At 41.1% G+C, this 15014-nt stretch overlaps 1 pseudogene; it reads left to right on the top strand.

Annotated features, from left to right (window-relative positions):
* Positions 1 to 13513: 13513 nt before the first annotated feature.
* LOC130834477 (developmental pluripotency-associated 5 protein-like) lies at positions 13514 to 13819 on the top strand (annotated as a pseudogene).
* The last annotated feature ends 1195 nt before the right edge of the window (positions 13820 to 15014 follow it).

The following is a 15014-nucleotide window of genomic DNA, read 5'->3' as shown; positions in this document are numbered from 1 at the left end:
GGTCAGAGTCTGGAAAGTTTAGTAAAACATAAGTTCCAGGGGAAGGTCATTTTAGGTAGGGTGGATTCTAGTATTAACATATGGACACTGTTCTTTAGACGGAATTGCTGGTTGGTTGAGGATGCCTGTACAAGTCCGGAAGCTCTATTTGAAAGATGCTCCTCTACCGCTGGTCTGAGAATTTGGGGTTAGGAAGTCAAGTTCAGTTATACTTAGAGGGTAGGGCTAGAATATGTTGTTTAAGAATATTTGTACATCTTTAGTAATCATCTTTATACCCTGACTGGGGAAGAAGTGTGCTATCTCGATCCTGCATTTAATTCCCTTGAAGATAGTATCATGTTGTTAGGACAGAGATTTCTGCAATAAAATATCACAAAGGCATTCCAGTTTCTCAACTCAGGCTTTTTTTTTTTTATAAATTTATTTATTTTACTGGCTGTATTGGGGCTTTTTTGCTGTGCGCAGGCTTTCTTTTAGTTGCGGTGAGTGGGGGCTACTCTTTGTTGTGGTGCACGGGCTCCTCATTGCCGTGGCTTCTCTTGTTGTGGAGCACAGGCTCTAGGCACGTGGGCCTCAGTAGTTGTGGCTCACGGGCTCTAAAGCGCAGGCTCAATAGTTGTGGCACACGGGCTTAGTTTCTCCGCAGCATGTGGGATCTTCCTGGAGCAGGGATCGAACCTGTGCCTCCTGCATTGGCAGGAGGATTCTCAGCCACTGCGCCACCTAGGAAGCCCTCAACTCAGGGTTTAACTTGAGCACACACTTCATAATTCTACAGGAATTGTTGTCACTATAATTGCTGCCTAGTGCTTGCAGAATCTTGAAGGTAACAGTGCTATGACTTGAAGCTGTTGCATTAAATAATTTGCAAGAGCAGAGGAAACGAAGTAATAGGCCATTAAAATGCTGTATTTTCATAATAGTTGTATAATTTACATGACAATGCAAAGAATTATACCATCTGCAGTAGTTTAATTATGTCAGACGGGCACAACTACAAATTGTCACTCATATTTTTGAGGACGAGAGAACACTCATTCTTGCCTGTCTCACTGATGAGTAACTTGCCTTGATCTTACTGCTTGACTCCTGACTGCCCACCAGGTGGAGACCCACTATTTCTTGTTCACCTCTGGCCTCTGTTCTCTGTAGTGGTGACCATCCTCTTGTGGAGGTCACACCCCATATCCTCAGCCTTGGCCTTTGGGTCCCCAGGGTATGGCGTTTGGCTCTATAGCATCCATGTCACTTTCCACGTCTCCGTAAGAGAGCATTGTAAATTCTGACTTGTGACATCTACATATATTCACCTTCATAGTCCAAGCCAGCAGATGGATCATGGCTTACCTGTAAGCATCTTCCTACTCTTTGGAATAGGAAAGACGTTTTCTTAAGGACAAGAGAAATAATATCATCTTTCTCTCTGTCCTCCCTGCTGCGGCTCATGACATTGGGGGTACAGTATTAGGATATGCTGGGATTCCTGCCACAACGTGAGGCAGATGTGGCTGAGTTGTGTGGCTGGAGGAAGGTCTTTTCCTCTGGATCCAGAGTGCATCAACTTTAACGCTGCAAAGTTTAGAGGGTCAAAATAAAATAGTGTATTCTCTTTCAGAGTCAGTGCTTCCTCCTTGTCCATCCAGAGTATGCGGTGTTTCCCTCCCTCTCCTGGATCCCTCCTCATAGCCAAGTGCTCCCTCATCCCCTTCACCCAACAGTCTGTCCGGATTTTACTAAATCATGTTTGAGGTTAGCTCTTGGAACACTACAGGAATTTGAGTTGCCTCTATATTCCTGAAGTGAGGGAGTCAGACACTTCTGGTTTTCAAATCCTGGCTTTGTGATCTTCAGCAAGAGGACTTTTAACCTCTTTGGGCCTTATTTTCCTCAGCTGTAAAGAGGATTGTTATGGTCGTGGTTATTATTATTGGTATCACTACAGGGTTGTTGTGACGATTGAAGAGGATGTGTATAAAGTAACTAGAACAGAGCAAGCATTCTGTCAATGAGCTTGGGAAGAAGAGAACATGTCCCTTCATCAGAGCCTGGACCCTGAAGTGTGGATGTCTAAAGCTTCCTATCCGTCAGGGGTTATGCTGTCCTCAGCTGCAGGCTACCTGGGGTTATAAAGGGTCATCTTCAGGTCTCTAGTAGCCATTGTAAACTGCTTTTGAAGTTACATGTCTGTTATCTTTACCTCTTCAGGAAATTCTTGTAAAAATCACATCTCGGTCTTAGCTGGGCAGTGAAAATTAGGGGGAGCAGCACCCTTGCAAGGCCATCAAGGGAGTACCAGCAGCGTCACGCTGGGGGGCTGTCTCAAAGGACCGTAAGCTTGTGAGGGTCTCCCCGCCACGGCAGCTGAGTGACTGCAGGTCAAGTCTGCTGGAATCTGAAAACCTGAGATCTTTATCCTGGAGGGTATGTGATAAGGTTCCCTTGGGCTCTCAGATATAACTGGGTTGATAATTTGAGTAATTTCTGGAAATTAAGCCAAAGAAATTTGTGCCAAAATTGGGGATAAAGGGGAAGTACCTTCTTACCACCTCAGGTTGTGGTGATAGGTGTTGAGGCCAGGGAAGTCAGCATTGCATTCAGTTTAATCACCCCATATTAATGAGGAGAAAAAGGGCTCCTTGAATGACAGAGAGGCATGGCCTCACGATCCTTTCAAAGCTCTAGGGAAAATACAGCTGCATGTAGTCATCTCCATCTGCTCGATTTTCAATGCCACCAGAGACTTTTTCTGGTGGTGGTAGGATTGTAAAAATAACAGAAAAGTTGTGAAAATGTAATGTTCTACTGTGACTTCTGCTTTACTTTTTATTTCGTTTACCTTTATATGTGTGTGTGTGTGTGCGTGTGTGCATACACAAACTATATATAAAGCTACAGATACTTACACATACATTTACACAAAACACACATAATATGCAAGTTTGAGATTGGTTTTTGATAGAATGAAAGCTAATTAACATTTTAAAGATTTAAATGATAATTCTTTTAAGAAGAAAAAAAGTGACATCCAGAATATCAATTTCTGTCTGGTAGGGTTTCTGTGGGAGAGTGCATTCACTTCTAAGGTAATTTTGAGACACAATCTTAAATTGAACAATACAAAGATAGAAACTATTTCCTTGGTAAAAACCAATGAACACTATGACCCAAGGCCTTGGAGAATTTCAGATGAAATGCTGAATGTAATACATTGAATGACACAGCATCTTTATTTTTAAATGGAACAACTCAATAAGATATTTACAGGAACACATGGTTTGAATGATGAAATGTGTGTGAAGACGCTCTTAACAACTTATTCCATTTGCTGATGCAAGTTGAGACAACCTCAAGTGTTTGAATGAGAAGTGTAAGCTGTTTTTTGAACATGCGTGTTGAACTTGAGGGGGAGAGAGAGAGAGTAAAAACAGACCCACCAAGCAACTAAAAAGTAGCTGGGAACCGCTCAAGCTAGATGACTCGGAGCCTGATTTTTGGGCTCTGAGGCGTCCCCGACCACCTACAGCTTCCCACACAGATCGGAACCTCCTCCCACACTGCCCCCACCGTTACCTCGTGTAGGAGTTTATCTTTTCTAGCTATCACTATGGGGAGGGTAAAAACTACTTTTATGAAAACTACCTTCATGGTTACTGAAAGCTGAGGAGGGATACTTCACTAATTGTGCCTCATGACTCATAGTTTAAAGACTGAACTAGTAAGCATTTATAAGACTTCTTGGGGCTAGATTTTTTCTCGTATAAAGATTACTTTCATTTCATCCACATCATAGCGGCAGTTTCTGGATGATGTACTACATGTAACTCTCTGAACTCAATCCTTCGCAGGGGCATAGAGAATTCTGATGGCTATTTCATTTATGCTTCCTCTAAAAAGTAGTTCTCTTTTTAGAAAAGCTCTTTCAAAAATGGCCACGGTGTGCAAAACACTCAAAAGAGTTTATAAAGAATTTCAAAAGGACAGAAGACGTTTGGATGATAGAAATCAACATAGACAATCCACTTCAGCTGTACATTAACTAATTCATGTATTAAGGACAGTGCTAGAAATTAGGAGACTTGGACAAGACATCCTGGTGCATGGAAAAATGATTTTATGGGAAACTTTTTTTTTTATTATTATGACTGCTTTTCTAAGCCTTTAATTTCGGCAACTAAAATGCAGGGAGCTTTATAGAAACTCGACATGACAAATGAGCCTGGTGGTTAGATGTAAAAATATCTGTCTATACTTCCTTTGAAGGGTGAGGACCTTCACTCGAGTACCGTTCTCAAAGCCCAACAATGCCAGTAATACAGGGAACTTCAACTTGTGCTGAGCTTAGAACCTACCTTTTGCCTTAGAGAAGCACTCTCATGTAAACTTCCCCTCTGTGATTCTCTCCTTTCTTTCACAAACTATTTGCTAAAAAGCTCCTAATATACTTAATATACTTATAAATAGATTGAGTAAAACATCCATTTCTACAACCTCCAGGAGACAAGGGAAATGTTCAAAGGAAAAAGCAGGAAAAAAGAATAATAAGATAAAGGAAATTTAAGCTCTCTAGAAAAAAATAATTTCAACAATAATATTCTCAAGCAAATTATAGCCTATCACTTATCTTTATATCCTAACATTATATATAATAACATTTCTTCAATGATTTGACATCAGTGAATTACATATAATTAAAAATCCTGTTAACTTATCTCTTTATTTTTCAATCTAAAAATGATGTATTTTATATTATTTTCCCCAGATTTGTTGAGGTATAATTACCAAATAAAATTGCAATAGATGTGGATTTAATATTTCATTTTTCAGCTTTCACCAATGTTGGTCTTACGGTCTATAAACCAGTTTATTGGTACTGTTGTCTACAGAAACTCCATATATTACAGTGTAAAGTGCATTAATATGAGCATAGGGTACGATGTGTGTGTGGGCGCACATGTGTGCGTGTGCATGTGCGTGTGGGGTGGGTTGTAGATGCATCAAATGCTTGTGTCTGTTTAACTAAGAGTGCTTCTGGAAGGATTTGATTCCAGAAAGATAGGAGAAGATGACAGGAGGCCAAGGTTGAGAGAAAGGAAGTAAAGAGGGAGACAAAGAGGACTGCTTCACATATTCCCAGGATATTTTTAGTTCTTGGAAGTTTCTGGGGTTGGTAGACACAAATAGCAGGAAGTGGATTTGGCCGTAAAAGGGAAGCTGGACATTTGCAGGTTTACTCTCCAGTTCATCCGGCATCTTCCCCTCAGTGTTCCTCCTCCTTATCAGCAAACTGCAACTGACATCCAACCATCTCAACCTCTGGGATTCCTAGCATTAAGCTCAAACTAGTGAAAACTAGTCCTTTGAGGATAATCTTAAATACTCCTTTTGTGAAAGAAAAAATCTCTAGAATGTATTTTACAAAATTCTATTTGAAAATCTTAAATTGATTTAATTCATTTGGAAGTAAATTGTTGATAAAATACACTCCCTAAACTGATTTTAATATAACAAAGAAAGGTTTCTTGTCTTCATTGATTAAAGTGATAATTAAGTGGAATTTCCGAATTTAACACTGAACTTTGCCTTTGCTCAGTGCCTTGGCTTAGATATCATTAATGCGTTAGTAGAAAGATGGTGTCTCAGACATTCACCACACTTTGTTAAAGCTGGTCAGAGGCTGTTGGATGTAATAGTCTCAGAACTCTTCCAATTGGCACTATGTGGATGAGGTAAAGCATTTCTTGGCTTAAGCAACGCCTTTTTTGGTTCCAAATTACTATATTATCTACAATCTGAAGATTTCATAGCAGATCAATGACATGAATGAAAATTTGTCACCTGGTTTCCATTTTTAAACACGTATCTATATCTACCTGTTTAATTTTTTTAAAAGTTTGTTTCGATTTTATATCCCCCCCAAGGTGATTTTTCCCCCAAACCTGTTATAATTATTGTATATTTAAATTTTTGTTTCTTACATTTAGTATTCTGGAAACCTTAGCTCTCATCAGCTTTTCTTCCTCATCAACTTTGTTTATTTTAAATACTTAAATGTCTTGAAACATATAGAACCATGAGGCACATAAATGAGTGGGGGGAAAATGTGTCTTTAAAACTGCCTACAGAGGGTAACATTATTAACTAAATTTCTCTCTTTGGAGGAAGTGGGAAGGTAGTAGAAACAGCAGTTTGTTTTTGTCATCCATTCATTCACTCAGCCGATCTCTATGAGCACCTACTATGTGCCAGACACTGTTCTAGGTGGGGACCAGAAGTAAGTAGAACAAAATTTCATGCCTTGGTGGAACATAAGATTAACTGGAGAGGCGGAACATTAGCAGGCAAGTACAACTTAGAATGTGTCAGCTGGTGATAAATGAAATGCAGAAGCATAAAACCTGGAAGTGGTGGAGGTGTGGGATTTGATTGTCAGAAGGCGCCGCTGACGACGTGATATTTGAGCCAAGATACAGAGGGGGAGAAGGGGTGAACATCTGGATCTCTGGAGGGGAGTATTCCCGGCAGAGAGAACAGCAAGAGCAAAGGCCCTTGGAAGGGCATGGGCGGAAGGGAGAGATGTCTAGCGGTTAGAAGGGTATGAGGGGCAGATTGTGTAGGGCTTCTTGGCCTTCAAAAGGCTCTTGCTTTTTACTCTGGGAGACACTGAAAGACACTGGATAGTTTTGAGGAGGGGAATAACATAATCTGATTTTGTTTCCAAAAGCATATTTCTAGTTGCTATGTTGGGAATAAACTCTAGAAGAGCAAAGGTACGAACAAGGAACCGGTTAGGAGGCTGTTTAGGACAAAAAGATTCTGAGGTCTGAGACCAGGGGAGTGTTGTTGGTGGAGTATAATCTGAAGTCGACCCAGTAGGATTTGCTGGTGAAAGGGATATGGGGTATTAGACAAAGAGAGTTCAAGGATGACCTTGAGGTTTTGGGTGTGAGCAACTGGATGGATTGTGTTATTTACTGAGATGAGGAGCCCTGTGTGAGGAGGAGATTGAATTGTGATATGTTACAGTTAATATACATCCAAGTAGAGCCAGTAAAGTAGATGGTTGTAAAAATTAGCTGGGAGTTATGGAGGGAAGTCCAGGTCAGTTATATCAATATTAATTAAAGAAGCATTTGTATATAGAAAGTACTTAAAGCCCTGAGACTAGATGAAATATTACCAGCACAGTGAGTGTAAAAGAGAAAGGTCCAGAGACTGAGCTCCCGGGTACGCCAATGTTGAAAGATGGGGAAAGAGGAGGAATCAGGGAAAAAAGACTGGAAGAAAGCATCTGCTTTGTGGGGGGTGGGGGTGGGGGTGGGGAGGTGTGGATTAGAGTGTGTGGTGCCCTGGAAGCCAAGTGAAGAAAATATATCCAGGAGGACAAAGGATCTGACAAATCAAGTTAGCTGCCTGAAAATTTCTCACTGGATTTTCAAAAGTGGAGTTCATTTGGTGACCTTGACAAGAGCTGTTTTGTTGGCGGGTTGAGGGGAAGGCCAAATTGGAAGGAGTTATAGAAAAAACAAAAAAGAAGAGTTCTGGAGTCAAAACAAGTTTTCATAACTAAGAGCATTCTGCTATTTCCCGTGAAAATTAATAAAAGGAAATCTTATTTAAGGTGGAGTCCTGGAGGGGGAGCTCTCAGGCACTAGCCCCCACTGCCATCCGAAGAGGGCAAACAGGAAGAGACCTACCCTACATCTCCAACAGGAGGAAGGAAAACTTGCCCCTTGATCAGCAACAGCCCCAGCCATTGAGAAACTGTCACCCTGAACTCTCACTTTCCTCCAATGGACTTTTGTTGGAAGCAGCTCCTCCCAACGTCCTCCTTTTTCTATAGAAAATAATGTTCCTCTCCTTTATGTGCCTATGGTTTTGCCATAGCGTGCATATCCCAAATTGCAGTTCCTCTGCTCTTCCTGAATGAATGCATTTTGCTGCTAAAATAACTGGCTGTTTTATTTTTAAGGTCAACAACCTCCTCTGACTCAGGCCCTGATAGGCCAGATGATATAGAGTAGAAACCAGCAGCTCCTCCTGAATCACTGGTGAATCATGACTAGAACTGTTCCACTAATTTTGGGGATAGAATAAAGGACAACAGAGATTTTTTTTTTCATGGAGAGAAAGTGAAAATAAATATTACTAATCATCTTTAATTCTGTTTTTCCACTCTCTTCTAAGCTGTGTCTTCTCTCTGTCCTTATACTTTCCCCCAACTGAAGCATTCGTTGTTGCCACCCACAAGTCTCCATTGATGACTTTCCAAGAGAAAATGGGATAAATATCTCCGAAAAACCAAAGTTAGTGCCTTGATTAGACTTGTGGGTGTTGGCCTGCCTTCTGGCCTGTGGGAGAGGGGAGCAGACGGCAGGAGTCTAGACCCCAGATTCAGGCAATCCCCAGGGAGGTACGGGAAGGAATGAATGGGCCACGAGGGTCGAGGATGAAGTGGCGGCTTCAGCCGGAGTCGTGAATGGGAAGTATGTGCAGCTACGTGGGAAGGACTGGCTGCAGCATGGCCAAGGTAGAAAGGCCAGTGTTAGCTCAGAAGTAAGGCCCAGACCTTTAGACCATGAGTGACTTTAGCAATCCATTGTGCACCTTCATGTGAAATAGTCACTTCTTTTCTCCTCCTCCAGCTTAACCCCAGCCATAAAGAACTTTCTCCCCAGCTAAGCCTCCACATCCAAGTTGGCAGCTGGCTAGCTTCTCAATACCCAAGGCATGACTGAAGTTTGATAGGACATTTTGCCCATTGAGAAGCTGCTGGATTTCTTCCTCTGGGGCAAAGCCTAGTGCTGAAACTAGAGCTTGGATACTGATCAGGCTCAAGGAGATAGGATGACAAATTGGCTCAGCTGCCAACTTTTATCCTCTTAATTATACCCATTCTCCCTCTCTTGTCCCTATGACCCGTCTTGTCCTGACTGAGCTTCTGATGATAACCACAGTTGCCCTTTGCATCCAAAACAGGAGATTTTTCATTTCAAGGGACAGAAATCCAGACCAAACCAACTTAAACCAACTGGTTTACATAAATTACAATACCGTGGGCTTGAGGCCTTTCAGGCACCATGCTTATATATTCCTGTCTTCAAATCCTTGTTCCTTCACATATCCAGGGTGGTACATGTTAAGCATTCTTTTCCAAATACTGTAAAGATTTCTTTCTTTTTTTTTTTTTTAAAGAAAATCCAAGATTCTGTTCTTTCCATGCAAATTAGGAGAGATGCAGGATCTTAGATAAGGAAGTGATTCTCCAACTTAAAAATCGTATCATCGGGCTTCCTAGGTGGCGCAGTGGTTAAGAACTCGCCTGACAATGCAGAGGTCACGGGTTCGATCCCAGCTCCAGGAAGATCCCACATGCCACGGAGCAACTAAGCCCGTGTGCCAAAAAAAAAAATAATAATAAAATAAAAATAAATAAATAAATAGAATAGTGTTTATCAATCAAACCAGGACAAAAAAAAAAAAAAAATCGTATCATCGAAATTCTTTCTCACCTCACATGTGATCTCTTCTGTGGACAGCTGCTTTCACCTCACACCATCCCTGAAGCTGGATTCAGTACTTGTCCAGTTTCCCACTGCAGGAATTCTTCTCTACAGAGCTTGACTGAGCAATGTAAATTTGCCAATGATTTGTAGAGGGGAAGACAGGAGAACTTGCATCAGGTAACAGATGATATTTCACTATAGAATCATGTCAAGTTTTTCTCCATCTCTCTTGATTATCCGCCTTTGGGTCTCTCCCTAGCCATCCTTCCCCTGTGAAGTCTCAACTAATGTCTCCTGGCACTCTTTCTTTTTGGGGGACAGGATCACATTAATTTTTTTATTGTTTGTGGAATTCTATTTTTATTTATTTATTTATTTTGAAGTATGGTTGATTTACAATGTTGTGTTAGTTTCAGGTGTACAGCACAGTGATTCAGTTTTATATGTATGTGTGTGTGCATGTGTGTGTGTATATATATTTTTTTCAGATTCTTTCCCCTTATAGGTTATTACAAAATATTGAGCAGAGTTCCCTGTGCTATACAGTTGGTCCTTGTTGGTTATCTATTTTATATACAGTAATGTGTCTGTTAATCTCATCCTCCTAATTTATCCCTCCCCCTCCTTCCCCTTTAGTAAGCATAAGTTTGTTTTCTATGCCTGTGGGTCTAGTCTATATCTGTTTTGTAAATAAGTTCATTTGTGGGACTTCCCTGGTGGCACTGTGGTTGAGAATCTGCCTGCCAATGCAGGGGACACGGGTTTGATCCCTGGTCCTGGAAGATCCCACATGCCACAGAGTAACTAAGCCTGTGCACCACAACTACTAAAGCCCACGCACCTAGAGCCCATGCTCCACAAGAAGAGAAGACACCACAATGAGAAGCCCGTGCACTGCAACAAAGAGTAGCCCCCACTCGCCACGACTAGAGAAAGCCCGTGCGCAGCAATGAAGACCCAACACAGTCAATAAATAAATAAATAAATAAATAAATAAATGTATTTAAAAAAAAAAAGTTTATTTGTATCTTTCCTTTTCAGATGCTAGAGCTCTCTGTCATCCCTCTCAGCTCGTCTCTGGTGCCAGCCATCTTACAGCTTTGGAAACTCCAAAGAGGCTTGTCAGAAGATTAACTCCAAAACTGAATCTCCCCCAAGAGGAACTGTTGGAATGTTGCTAAGAAACTTTTTTTTTTCTTTGTTATTTACATTTATATTAATTCCTCAAACCAGCCTCCAAAGAGTACTTTTAAAAATTTCTCTAGATAAAATTTGCATGTAAATTCTTTAATTATTCTCCATGTCTAAAAGAACTTTCAGTTAAGAGGCTGGTAGCTACAGTTTACTGGGCTACCACAGAATCTTTGGGAAGGTTTTCCAAAGAGCAAATCTAAATCATGAGCAAACAGGGAACTCACATAAACAATTTCTTTCAACTTTTATTTCCAGAACAAAAAACTTGAAGTGGTGGAGAGGGGTTTCATGGTTATATTTTATGCTGATTATGAAAATAATTGAGTCAAGAGTGGAATATATGTGGTTTGGCACGAAAAATGCAATGTCTCTCCCAGGCAAAAGAGTGAGTAGGGACAGAAAAAGAGGAAGAATTTCTTTCTCTGTGATTCAAGACTTTTCACTGCAAAAGACAAAACTGAGAAAATTTGTTATATAAATTTGCATGTATTTATAATATCAATATTTTCTTCTTAGTCCAATTTGATTAACAGGAGTTAAGGGTAAATGAACAAACGAAATTGGATTTGCATAGAATTTAAATTTATAGTCACTGGTTTTTCTGTTGCTGGCACGGCTATTTTTGGTGCCACTTAGCCTTATTCATGCTTATCCACTGCATTCGATGCTTTCTTAAATCCCCTATATATTCAGAATTGCCACAAGAAGGAAAAAATGAAAATCCAAGCAAGATCCAATAGCCTGAGGATACATAGCTTCAATCAGAGGGCCACGCAGTGAAATTATGGTGAGCTCTTCATTTCTTCCCAGGTTTATTGAGATATAGTTGACATACAACATTGTATAAGTTTATGGCATACAACATAGGATTTGATGTAGGTGTAAACTGTAAAATGATTACCACCGTAAGACTAGTTAACACCTGTCACTTCATATAGTTACAAACTTTTTTTTCTTGTGATGAGAACTTTAAGATCAACTCTCTTAGCAACTTTCAAATACACAATACAGTATTGTTACCTATAGGAACCCCCGCTGTACATTACAACCCCAAAACTTACTTATCTTATACATGAATACATTTATACCTTTGACCACCTTCACCCAATTTTCCTACACCCACCCCCCCACAACCCATACTTTTTTTAGGGGGAAAAAGTTATAGGTGAAGTTAGGCAGTGTGTGAAAAAAAGCCTTTCAGCATTTTTTGTCTGTATTTACATCATATTTTTAACTTTATCACTTTAATGAGATTCATGTTGAAGGAGTGGAAGGTGATTCCATATAACAGGTATCAACCAATCTACTGACCGAAATTAGCACTGCAGGTGCTAGCAGGCTGCAGTACTGACTATGACAAGGAGCCTGGCTGGTGTCCACATGTGTCACAGTGGAAATAGCACTGTGATCGTGGCTCAGAGCTCCCAAAAGAATGATACCTTAGCCACAGATGTCCCTGTTCCTCACTGACAACATGGAAAACTTGGCAAGGAGGCTTGAATTTGCAATTAAATTGTAGGAAATTAACTCGCTTCCTGACAAATGTTCCTATAATCAGGAAATATGCTGATTTTCTAAAATCAGCCTTATTCTTCCTTTGAAAGAAAAAGATTTTGGATGTTGTGGGCTTTTTGGTCTGTCTCCTCCATTCCTTACAACTGTAGTCAAATGAAGTAGACTATTTGAATTCTTCAGTAAATTAATATAAACTCTTATCTGGCTTTAACAAAAGTAACCATTATTAAGAGGTCATCTGGGCTGTAAAGAGACATCTTTTAGTTAAAATAATAAAATCTTGTTTTAACTAGATAGGCGGGGTTTTTTAAAAATCAAGATTAAAATGCAGGGTGGCATTATTTGAGATTTGTAATTTGTCTCCTGATGGACTTAGGCATCCAGTTAGCAAAAAAGAGGTGTGAAGGCATCATGCATTCTTGGTCCCAACTGTGGTTTGGCACCACCTGGTGGCAGTTATCCACAGCAACCTTATACGGAGTGGTGGGCTTTCCAGGAGAGGCCCAATGATTTCCAGGAAACTTCTGGTTGTTTGGCTCCTGTTTCACTGGCTCTAACTGGGGGAGACTGGGCTAGGAAGATACTGAGGAAGCAAGGAACCCACTCTTCACTTTATCACCTACTTTGCCAGACAATGTTGCCTGTCATTTCCAAGGTAAGAATTTTTACCTGTTCTTTGAGAAAATAATAGGAACCAATTATCAATTGCTTTATCTAGCAGTTTGCACTATCTCTGCGCCATTGTGAGAAAGGATTTTACTTTAGTTTAAAGGTCTGAAAAATTGAAATAGCAGAGGACAAGAGCAAAATCCTGAGGCATGGTTCCAGATGATATTTCCATGTATTCCCAGTTTTGATATGTTAAGAGAATGGGCAGCCAGCAGGATAAGAAGTGTGCTGTGTCCTTGGGCATGGATTCTTTGTAGAAGTGGAATGCCTCCCCACTTCTCTTTTGGTGTGAAATAATTGGGTTAACACCGCAACTCCATGCCTGGAAAGACTGAACACAGGGCCCCTTGTATTGTTTGAATCCATCCTTCTCTTGAACATCTTGTATAGTTCCTAACAGTCAAAAAAAGACTTTTCTGACTGTTAGAAAATGACTTTTCTGACTGTTATTGTTTTTTAAAGGCACTATCATACTTTTGATACATAAAATTATAGAGAAATCTTAAATCCCACAATCTCACTACCCTCCCCAAAAGCTATTCTTTAGAAGGATACATAAATGTGTTTCAAAAATTCAAATAGGAGCCTAGGTCTGAGCTCTGAGCGGGGTTGGTTTAGAAGCCCTGAAGATGGGGAAGCTGCCTGAGCAGAAGGACCTCCCACCCTGGGCGGAGGCTCCCGAAGACCTGAAGGAGCTTGAGGTGTTCCAGGTCGAGATGCGGCTGCTGGAAGCAGTATTTGGTGAAGGCTCTGGCACCTTCAGACCTCGCCGAAGGCATGGTTTATGGCTCTTACTTGTACAAGTTCCGGACCAAGCGGAGGTTCCAGTCTGTGGCCAGGCGGCACCGCCAGCGGCAGGGGCAGCTGGGAAGCCTGGGATGCTCAAACCTGAGAAAGCCATGAATTTGCTCCAGCAAGCTCCTCCTATAAAGTGAAGCCAGTTTACAACCAGACCAGCCTGCGACCAGGACGTAAAAAGGAGGCTGCGGCCACAGCTGTAGAGCATCTACCCTGGTTTAAACTCTATTCCAGCCTAACGAGGAAAAACCCAGCTGGTTTTGGGTCTCTGTCATTGCCTTTAAGCCCTGATGTGACCCCCCCCACCCCCACAAGGTTGCTAATTAAAGAATAAAATTTTAAAATAAAAAAAAAATTCAAATAGTGCTAAGAATAATACAATGAAAATTAATCAGCCTTTTTTTTTTTCTCACCTTCTCCCTCAAATAACCGCTATCAGCTATTACTAAGTTTCTTTTATACTCTTGCAGTTATATGCATATACCTGAACAGTTCTGTATTTTCCTTTTTGCACTTAAGAATATATTTTGGAAATCCTTCTGTATCAACCAATGTACACAGAGATCCACCTCACTGAAAAAAAAAACTACATAGAATCATTTATTGTCTTAGCATAGTGTCCACCAAAGAGCAGAGCCAGAGAAAAAGGCTTTTGTACAGATAGTTTATTGGAAGGGACTCCAGAGATCATGAATGAGAGGTAGACGAAGTACAGCAGCCAACTCCCAAGACCGCCCAGTGTTCCCCACCTCTCGGTATTCACACTCCTGTAGAGTCTCCTCCCACATTGCACCAGGGTTTATCTGCGTTGCCGAGATGGTACAGCAGACATGATGGTATGTCCCTTCCAAAGCTAGGTGATAAAAGACACTGTAGCTTCCTGCTTACACCGTCCCTTGTCCTCTCTCTTGGATCACTCGCTCTAGGGAAAGCCAGCTGCCGTGAGGTGAGCAGCTGTCCACCCTGGGAGGAACTGAGTTCTCCTGCTCACAACCACACGAGTAAGTTTAGAGCTTCTGACGAAGGCAGCCCTGGCTGACGTCGGAACTGCAGCCCCATGAGAGACCCTGAGCTGGAACCACCCAGCTGAAGCTGCTTCTGCTGTGTTGACTGTGGAAACTGTGAGAAGAAAAATTTTAAAATTTGTTAAGTCACTAAGTTTTGAGGTAATGTGTTTCACAGCAGTAGATAACTCATACAGGAAGTCAACCAGAGCGGGAGGGAAAGTCAATGTAAGGATGTGTCCACTGCTGCTATGGTCAGCGGATGCTCCACGCAGCGGGACTTCCTGAGGAGCCTTATGAACTGCATGTCGAGCATTCCATCAGCCCC

This window comes from Hippopotamus amphibius, chromosome 13 (genome assembly GCF_030028045.1).
Source record: "Hippopotamus amphibius kiboko isolate mHipAmp2 chromosome 13, mHipAmp2.hap2, whole genome shotgun sequence".
NCBI lineage: Eukaryota > Metazoa > Chordata > Mammalia > Artiodactyla > Hippopotamidae > Hippopotamus > Hippopotamus amphibius.
Note: the sequence above shows the minus strand (reverse complement) of the source record. Positions and strands in the feature narration are given on the sequence as shown.